The 10,056-nt window shown below is 37.4% G+C and overlaps 1 long non-coding RNA gene across 1 annotated transcript; it reads left to right on the forward strand.

Annotated features, from left to right (window-relative positions):
* The first annotated feature begins 530 nt into the window (after window positions 1-530).
* On the forward strand, window positions 531-6,962 carry LOC140850797 (uncharacterized). Its single transcript, XR_832974.4, has 3 exons — window positions 531-882; window positions 5,934-6,047; window positions 6,287-6,962. It is a non-coding gene; the product is annotated as an uncharacterized lncRNA (long non-coding RNA).
* Window positions 6,963-10,056: the final 3,094 nt, after the last annotated feature.

Below are 10,056 nucleotides of genomic sequence, written 5' to 3' on the forward strand. Positions count from 1 at the left end.
TGACTTCCTATACACAGAATATCATACAATGTCTCAAGATGTCATAATATAAAAGAGATATTTTTGTCTAATCATTTTTCACCGTATATTTAATATCTGTAGTTCTATTTTTTTATCTGAAAATTTTGAATGATGAAAATATTCTTATTCTTTAGAAAAAATTATGGCATCCTATGACATATTATGACATTCTGCATCAAATTATAACTTTCTATATATAGAATGTCGTAATATGGGAGGAACATTTTTGTTCAATCATTTTTCAATGTATATTTAATATCTACAATTTTATTTTTTCATTTGAAAATTTTGAATGATGAAAATATTTTTATTTTTTAAAAAAATTATAATATTTTATATTAAATTATAATTTTCTACATATATAATATTATAATATAAATAAAAAATATTATTTTTTTAAAAATAAAAATATTTTTATTATTTTATATTTTAAATAAAAAATAAAATTATATATATTAAATATATATTGAAAAATGATGATCAGGTGAATCACTGCGCTCCACGCCATTTTCCACGCCGCGGCGCACAAAGAAGTTTCCTTTTCCTCAACGGGGGCCTTTTCCCATTTTTCCTGTGATCTGGTTCTCTCTCTTTCTTACTCACGTGGCTCCTCCGCGGCCCTCTCACGGAGTTTCTTCGCTTCCGGCCTCTCCGCCGCCGACGAGCCGCAGTCACCTGAGACCACCAGGTCGTCGAGCGAGAGCGCTCCCGTAACCGCCAGAGGGCCGTCTCCGCTGCCGCCATAGTTCAAGCAATGGGCCTACCAGCCCGAGTGCAGGAGGTGGAAGGATAGAGAAGAGGAGATCCTTCAACACATCGAGCGCATCACTGTCCTCACGAAGAGATTCTTCACTCCAGCAGGTACTTTTAGCTCAATATCATCCATCTCTAACCAAAATAGTAGGGAAGATAAAAACCATTGAAGGAATTTACGCGTCACACTGGTTTTTCAGTTGACAAAAGGGTATCGAAATCAATGAACCACACGGGATTTTCTTTGTTAGTTTATTCTGTGAATAATCTGAGTAGGAATCATAAATTAATGCCGTTTTGTGAATTTTCATGAAATTGCTAGATAATTGTCACTGATAAAGGTCCCAAGTCGCTGTTCCTGCGTGTTTTCCTACGATGGATCTATTAGAGCATGACCAAGAACTACATTTGAAAGAATTTCCGCAAGAATACTTCCTCATCTTTGAACCGTTTTGAGATTTTGTAGTGTAGTCATATGCATGATCTTAAAGTAGCAGCCCGAGGTGCAAAGGGGATCTTGTTTGAAGAAATGCCGTCTGGAAGGAGCGTGAAATCTGCCAGAATTAAATAGTGGTGCATGGAAGAGGTCTTGTATTGTCCGCTTTTGATTGTGATGGGCAACTGGACCTGCTATGATTCACCCCCTTCGCACAGAACCTCAATTAGAGCGAGGGTGAGGCTAGGAGTTTTATTGACTTAGGGTTAGGGGTCTGGTCAGCCTAGTAATAGAGGTTGCATGGGTGCATCAAATTTTACTACCAAGACTTACAAAGCATTTACCAAAGTAAATTTTACTACCAAGACTTACAAAGCATTTACCAAAGTTTTTATATGTAACAAAAACAAGGGATAGTTAGCTAACTAGCCTCAAGGCGAGAAGTTGCAATCCTAGGGATTTCTTCCAACATTCCAAAAGCTTTCATCATAATGCTATTCTTCCAAGATCTATCGTAGATTCGTGAAAAAACTTGACAGTAGTGGAATTAGCCACTAAAAAGAACTCATTATATGGCAACAGGTCTAAGTCAGCATTCAGCAGACTAGTTTTACAGTCCATTCATTAAGGTTGAGGTCCAACTGATCTATGGGCAAGGGGTTTGATCATCCAAAGTTCCAACATTCTAGTAGTATGAAGCAATAGATTTTGGAGTAAATATCAATGCAATATGAAGTCAAAGTATTGATCCTAAAGAAAGATCCTGTGGCATCCTAAATCTACCCCCGATATGGTTAAAACATCTTAAAGGGATATAATGTATTAATTGTAATCGATTTTCTTACACACATACATGCATGCACACATGCATGCATTGATGTCCATATATGTATCTTGTCATATCCACAGTACGAGAGAGGGCATTTTCATCAGAGTTATTGCCTTCTTGCATATTTAAAAATATGTTGTTTATTTCCTTTAATATCAAATAATCTTGGTTAAGAGGCCTTGTTTAAAGTGCTAAAAAAGTAATAAGAGCATAACAAGCTCCATTGATCGCTTACTCACACACAATTGTCCAGGCGAATAGGTCCTCCATCCATTTTATGCTATGGACAACAGCTGACTGACAAAGGAGAAAACAGTATATAAAAGATAATGAAAAGATTAGAAGAGGGAAGAGCATAGAGAGTTGTACATGCGTATAGGAAGGATACATAAGATAAGCATATAGAAGCTGGTAGGAATAAGATGATTTGACAAGGAAAAGAAAAAGATATTAAGTAACAAGAGAAAATTGTCAAAACCTGAGCATCCAAAATTTTGCATCAGGTATATTAAGGTGCAGAGATAGAAGTGATAAGTAAAGGGAATGACACTGAGGGGATCTACGCTGTTGTTACAAAATTCAGCACCATGATAGGAGGATGATATGCTATAGCCTAACTATGCATTTCTAAGATGCAATAGGAATGGCATAACAAATAAATGGCAACACGATGTAGCATGATCTAATATGGATGATACTCTGATATGTTGGTGAATAAAGCAGTACGAGGATTATGGTATAATGCAACAACAAGTGAGGTGATGTGCCTAAATATTGGTTATCTTATGTGGCTGTAATGTGTTCAGAGTATCAAGTTGTAGATGGCTCGGGTTTAACAGAGATCATGTCATTAGTATGAGCTGAAGAAATACATCTCTTGGCTGAAAATTATGAGGCTATGATGGTGAATGAAAAAGTCAGTATCTTAGAACTCTTCTTACTATATCTTTAACTACTTTGGCTTCTGGGTTGCGGGAAAAGGTTTTGAAGATGGGCTTAGAGGTAGAAGATGATGAGATAATGACTTCGCTTAAGAAGAAATAACATTAATAGCACCGTACAAGGTTTGAGTGTTGATGTGGTATTAATGGCTTATTAGGGTTATCTAGTCCTCTGGTGAGAGCGTGGTGATGTAGCAAGATGGCAATGGATGCAGTGATAATGGGTTGTGGCAGAGCACTGCCATATGACAGGAGCATATTGAGGCTTGACATTAAATAGAGAGTGTAAAAAGGAAGAGGGAAGAGTAAGGGAGAGATGAAAAAAATGATAGTTCAAGAGAATGCTTTCACTAGATTTCTTATAATCTGGTGAATAAGAAATGTTGAGATTTTTAGATGAGGAATGACGCTGCCCTATAGAATGTTATATGGATGCATGATATCTTGTAGGTCCTGTTTTCTTTTTTTCCACTTCAAGATATGCATCTACTCTTAATAGAACAAATGTTGGAATGCTGTGGTTGGAGTGGGTATGGGCAGTTGAATATGATAAGGATACTCCAAAGGCTTCCCGGCGCTTTTTGGTGATGTTCATGAATACATGTAAAGGATTGGTGGTTTCAAATAGGTTATAGGGCCAGGATATGTAACTTCTTGACAATAGCTGACAAATGCTCCGTATGCACATGAATATTAGGCTGAGCATGTATTTAGGTTGGGAGGCCCCTCATGGGAAACATTTCACTGGTTGGAGGGGAAAATAGATTCACAACTTTTATGGTGTTTCTCTTAAATATGTGGGCCCACAAACATTAATTCTTGAGGTATACAACACTAGAAAACTTGGGCTGTTTTCATTCCCTATTTATGAATTTTTTGAATTGGTGGATTAAGAACCTTCCTCTCTGTACAAAGAGTCAGTTGACTGACAGTAATAATAATCTTTTCAGCCTTGGGCTTTATCCCTTGATGTGTTTTCTCTCCTCACTCCATATAATCGCTTGCACACCCAAGATATCGTGAATCTGGGACTCATTTATTTCTTGTCTTTGACATAATTTGTCATCAATATTTCCGAGATTACAAAGACTGTTAAGGTGACCGAACAGACAATATGATGAAGAACCATTTTGGAACTAAGGGTTTGAACTTGCCATGCAAGTTCTTTTCATGCCTTGTATTTAGAAGATGAATTTTATGAGAAATTGGTTTAGCCAAGAGGCTGAATTTGTCATCCAACAAGTTCTGCTTGAATGGTTGCATGTTAAAGTTTCAAATGCTTACATCTAGGCTATGTTGGTTAAGGAGTTAGTTTTCAGACAAAGCATTTATAACTTGACAAGTTTTTAATGTCAATTGTCAGGAAATCCATAGATCTAAGCTAAAATAATTTTACAACTTTTAGAATGTTTGCAATAATATAAAAGGGTAAAATTGAAATTAGCGAGCAAGTTGAAATGGTGATCATCAGTTTATATTCAAGAACTGTTTTTGGATAAGTATGATTTAAACTAAGTGATAGTGCTGTTTTGACCAAAATAAGTTTAAAATGTCTTGGTTTAGTTGGAGGCTGATTTTCACAAGCCATTAAGTTCTAATAATTGTGTTTTAAAGTGATTTGTCCCTCGGAAGTATAGGTTTCCTTGGAACCGTGGTATCATTTGGGAAATCCACTACTTTTCTATTCCTCATTTCTTTTTGTTTTTATTCATTTTTTTAGCCCCAGCCTCTTCATTGTAGATAGATGTGGTAGATGGGCTGCAAGCTGACAATTGGCAGCCAAGTTCTGACATCTATCTGGCTACCTTGTTATCGGTGGTAAGTCCCTTGTGTAACTCTTGTTCTGATGGTCATAACAATGGTCAAGATTTACCAAAGATGAGCCACTTTGTGCAATAGAACTTCAAACTTTTCTTGGTAGTATTGAAACCAAATGTCTAGGTTTTGATACGATGGAACATGAGAAGTAAGATTGAAAGGATTGCAATAGTACCATGATATCTGCTAATGGGGCCAATAGCTCCATATTTACAATTACAATGACCGCGATCTACTTGAGTGGCATACAGATATAACAAATGTACAAACATTGTAATAACATTAATATAAGGAGACAATGTTATACACCAACATCTGTAACAATTGGATAAAACTTTCATTTGGTTATCCATAAAACTTTGCTTTTGGAAAATGACAAATCATATTGAAGTAAAATCTCAGTCCTTTTTTTTTATGACACATAATTTAATCTTGGCCTTTTCAAGAGTTCTTGATCTGCCTCCCAATCTCAAAGTTGAACAACAATTCTATGCCTTGAAGCTCCAGCGTCTATGATTCAGTCCATGCTGTTTGTGTAACGGAAAATAGTAGGAACTGGACATTGGAAGAATCCACAGGACCACAACATTATTAAATAGCAATATCACTGTCCATGATTTTGCCATTTATATAACAAGTTGGGGCACATTTTGCTTTGATGGACCCGATGCTTGGTATGTTACCTCTTTTTAAGACGGCCATCTAGTCCTTGTAAATTTTGTTTGAGTAAATATTTGGATAATGCAACGCAGGCATGTTTTACTATGAAATCTTCCCTCATGGAATGGAATCTGGATCCCTGAAAAAGGAAAATCTATAATTTTAACGGATTCATTGGCAAAATTGTTTTGTTATTTGCAATACTATGTGTTGTCTGGCACCTGAAAATGCCGTTTTCTTATTAGAACATCAGTTCTTTCAGTTGACATGTAAAATAATGGGTGTGATAAAAATTTGGCCACTGCCTGGCAATATCTGATCAGTATAAGTGTCATTTCCTAACAAGCAAGAATAGCACGTGATCACTTTCTTATTTGGTAATCCACATAATTTTCACTTATCTATTTCAGAGTTATAGCAAGAATATATGATTCAATTTGAAACTTTTCCTGCCATTTACATAACTTTTGAACAGATATAGTGATGGGAACATTTAAGTGCGGACGATGAAAAGGCAGTGGTTGAAAATTTTGTTGCATATCAACCACAATTGGAAGATAAGATTGGTTGTGGCCTTGATTCTATCATGGTAAACCAAAAACTTGCTTATCATTTTGCATCATTTTCTTTCATTTGGTACAAATTTCCACAATTACAATTATTTTCATTTGGTTACCTTTTCGCCGGAGGACTAGTAGCCCCGCAGAAGTTCCAACTATGGTGGCACAGGCGGAGGACACGGCTAGTCATCCTGAGGGGGCTCTGACAATTTTATTCATTTTGCATACACGCTTATGGCACTTACTGATAAGAACTATCTCTTACCAGCTTTTTCATTATTTAAATGGATAATTGAGAGCTACCGTGACCTCTTGACTGAGGCGAAAAGATACCAGCTCGAGGCTAAGATGCTCAAGGATGCCAAGGACAAGGCGGTAAGGGAGGCTAAAGAGGCCTTTCTGAGAGCCGACGCCGTCGAGAGAGAAGCCGGAGATGCTGAGGCGACGTTGAGGGGGGCCATCGAGGAGAACTCCCGGTTGTTAGAGAGAATAAAGGGGCTTAAGACTCAGCTTGAGAGGAGTGCAACCGCAGTCGAAGAGAACTCTCGACTGCGAGGACTAATAAAGGAGCTTGAAGCTCAGCTGGGGGGCAGTTGAAAAGAAGGTAGCAGAAGCCGCCTCTAAGATCGTTGCAAACTTTCGAGCATTAGCGGAGTATCAAGACGAGAAGGTTGAATTTGCTACTGACGCTTATGATCTTGGGAGGCAGTCGGTCCGGAATAGGGTTGCCGCTAAATATCTGAAACTAAATTTGTACCTTTTAGATGAAGTTTGGGACCCTACTGCAGCCGACGAACTTGCGACAGGTGCCTCAACTCTGGATGCTGTCTCTTAGACTTTGTTTTTTTTCTTCTTTCCATACTTGGACCTTCGAGGTCGTTGTAAAAACTCTCATTGTAAATATTTTGCAGAGGATGAATGAACAAAATTCGCTCTTCTTCTTACTTCCTGCTTTTTACTTGTGATTGTGCACTATTATGCAGTACACGAGCTGACTTAGGACACCAAGTTTTATAGTGAATTAAGTTCCGATCGTAGGAAGTAGGAATGTTTCGAACATAGGGACTTCAACAGCGAGTTCGAGCTATGGCTGACCAGAGACGATTGCTCTCATTTGTTGATCAGAGGCAACCACTAGTATACACTAATCCAAGACAACAGCTAGCATGTGCCGATCTGAAGTAATGATTAACTTACGTCGATCCGTGACGGTCATCCAGGCAGCGTCTTCGTTTTACCCTTTTCAATACTAACGGTCATGGGTGTTGGATGTATACCCTAGAAGCCAATCCTGACTGACACATTTTATATTTCTAAAACATGATTTTGTATTTATTGGGCAGTTATATTATCATTCATGTTTATATGTCCATGAATTATTCAAGGGATTAACAAGATGATGACACATATTCTCAAAGAGTTGAGAATTTGAGGCATATGTCATTGATGGTTAATTTCTAAATTGCTCTTGGTCATAGGATCATCATGGGGATGGTGATTGATTTGGATAGATCAGTGCACGGATTGCTTTCTTCGGATAGATGGATCTCGAGTCTGCAGTGTAGAGACACTGGAGCGAGAGTGCAGATGATTGTTAGAGAACAACTAGCACTGAGCGTGACTAACACGAGAAGTCACATGGATGTCTGCTCACTTGTTAGTGATTTTTTCGATACTGTAGTTGTATGATTGGTCCTTTGATCTGAGATGACACTACTGCTCGCAGTGAGGCTGCTGGAGTTTAACTGACACATCAACATGGATCTCAAAGAGTTCTTGTAGTGGATGTTGGCGACAGTTGGTCTACTGTAGGAGTGGGGTGTGCATCAAGATGGGATCTATCGATCTTAGTAGAAAGGAGTAGTCCTATGGAATTTAAGAGGCTGAGTCTTTAAGTCTATGGCTATAGCAGTGTGATTGATGAAAAGAGTTTTCATAAAATCATATATGGACTCAAGCTGATTGAATTTATCATATGATTGATATTGAGGTTTGACGATTCATCCATGACCTGCCATCTGGTTGGGACTCACGATAGAGGGACTGTATCATGCGCTAACTGCACCTAGAGGTTCATCTTTTATTCTACTGAATTGCCACTACATACTGTTAGGTGTCACTGTTGGATTGTGAGACTCATGAGGATCATCTTGATGATCAATGATCCTTGATGGGCTAAGTTGGAATTGTTCCAATCTATTGAAAAGAGTTTCAATGATATTGTGATAGAGATCACAATATATCTCACTACCAGACAGAATAGAAGCTATGGGGTCACACACAAAAGAGATTTTTGACTGATCAGATGGTTGAATTACGATTATGAATCGTAACATGACTTAATTATCAATTTGATTAATAATTGATCTAATGCAAATGTTACATTATATAACTTATTAAAGAGTTAGTGAGTTATAGGAGGATTAATTAGCAATAGGATTGCTAATGGGCTCAAGTTGATTGAGTAATGGGGCTTGTATCAAGTTCAATTTGATTGGATTTAATTTGACTCATTTTGAGGTTGATTTGATCAACCCTATAGGGTTATAGGATAACCCCAAAAGGATTGGATGATTAGTTCCAGTTGAATTAAGATTTGGATTTGACCCAATTCCTAATTGGACTAGAATGTATGTATTCCTAATTGGACTAGGAATCTTCATTTTCATACTACACCAAGTCCTATTTGGATTAGGATTAAAATTCAGCACCAAGGAAGAATACAATAGGACTAGGATTCCTCCTTCAATTAGGAGACATTTAATTTAAATTAATTGGGCTCCAAATCAGATTTGGATTCCCATCTTTTTGAGTCTAATCTGGTCTTAATTTGATTAGGATTCATTCATATTTAATTTGAGTTTAAATCAAATGTCTCATGGGTTTAAAACTCTTCCTTTTCTTGCACCAAAAGGAGTCCAACTTCAAACTAGTTTTGTGCGCCATAAAAGCCCACGCCCCAAACCAATTTAAATGCCACATTTTCTCCTCCTTTTGAACGTGTAAGAAAGAAGAGATATCCTCTAAATCACCGTAAAATATCTGGGCGAATTTGAGTTTGGTTGGGCATCACAAAAAAAATCAAGAGTCCTAGACCTTTTGGACTCTTGATTCCTATCCAAACTTGGTCTCTATCCCTTCTCTATTTAAACTCCACCCCTTGGACGGTTTTAGAGGTGATTAGCATCAGGTTGGGATGCCAAAAAGGAGGCATGTGCGTGGAGAAAAAAATCAAGGAGAGAGGAGGACGGTGTGATGCTTCTTAGCGTGAGGTTTGTTATGGTTCCTATCTCTTGTTTCTTGCAGCAACCAATTGTTGGTTGTTAGGACATCATCTTCTCTTCTTCTTGTTCATGTTTAGACGTGGTTGTCTCCTCTTTCTTTTGTCCAAAAGTTGGAAAAAATTCTTACATCTCTATTGTAGAGATTTGGTGCATGGATTTTAGGAAGAAAAGAGAAAAAATGGTTCTTCTCATGGTCTCAAGCATAGAGATCAAGATCCTCCTACATCTTCTTGTTCTCTAAGAGTGTCTTAGAAGAAAAGAAGATTTTCAACCATCAAGATACGATCTCTGCAAGGGAACTAGCACTCTGGTAAGATCAAAAGGCTTCTGATCAGATCAGAGTCTCGTGTGGATATCCGTAGAGGCCGAATGCTTGTGCGACTAGAAGGGACCTTCGAAGGATATCTATGATCATCTATTCGCATTGAAGATTGATCCATGTCCAGGTATGTTTTATGTTTATTTTTTTCTATTTGATTTCTGTATCTGAATCTTATCTCACATATGATGATTCTGGTTATGGTTTGAAGATATGATCTTATGCATGCTTAGATTAAATTAGATTTAATCTGAAAAATTTTTAAATTTCGCTGCGTACTCCTTTTGCAAAATCATGCATGCATGAAACTATAAAAATTCAACAGTGGTATCAGAGCCACATCATATGCATGATATTTAGATTTAGATCTGAAATCTATAGAAAAAAATTTCAGATCTAAAAATTTTGATGTCGTTCTGATATAAAGTTGTCCTG

This window comes from Elaeis guineensis, chromosome 8 (genome assembly GCF_000442705.2).
Source record: "Elaeis guineensis isolate ETL-2024a chromosome 8, EG11, whole genome shotgun sequence".
NCBI classification, from domain to species: Eukaryota; Viridiplantae; Streptophyta; class Magnoliopsida; order Arecales; family Arecaceae; genus Elaeis; species Elaeis guineensis.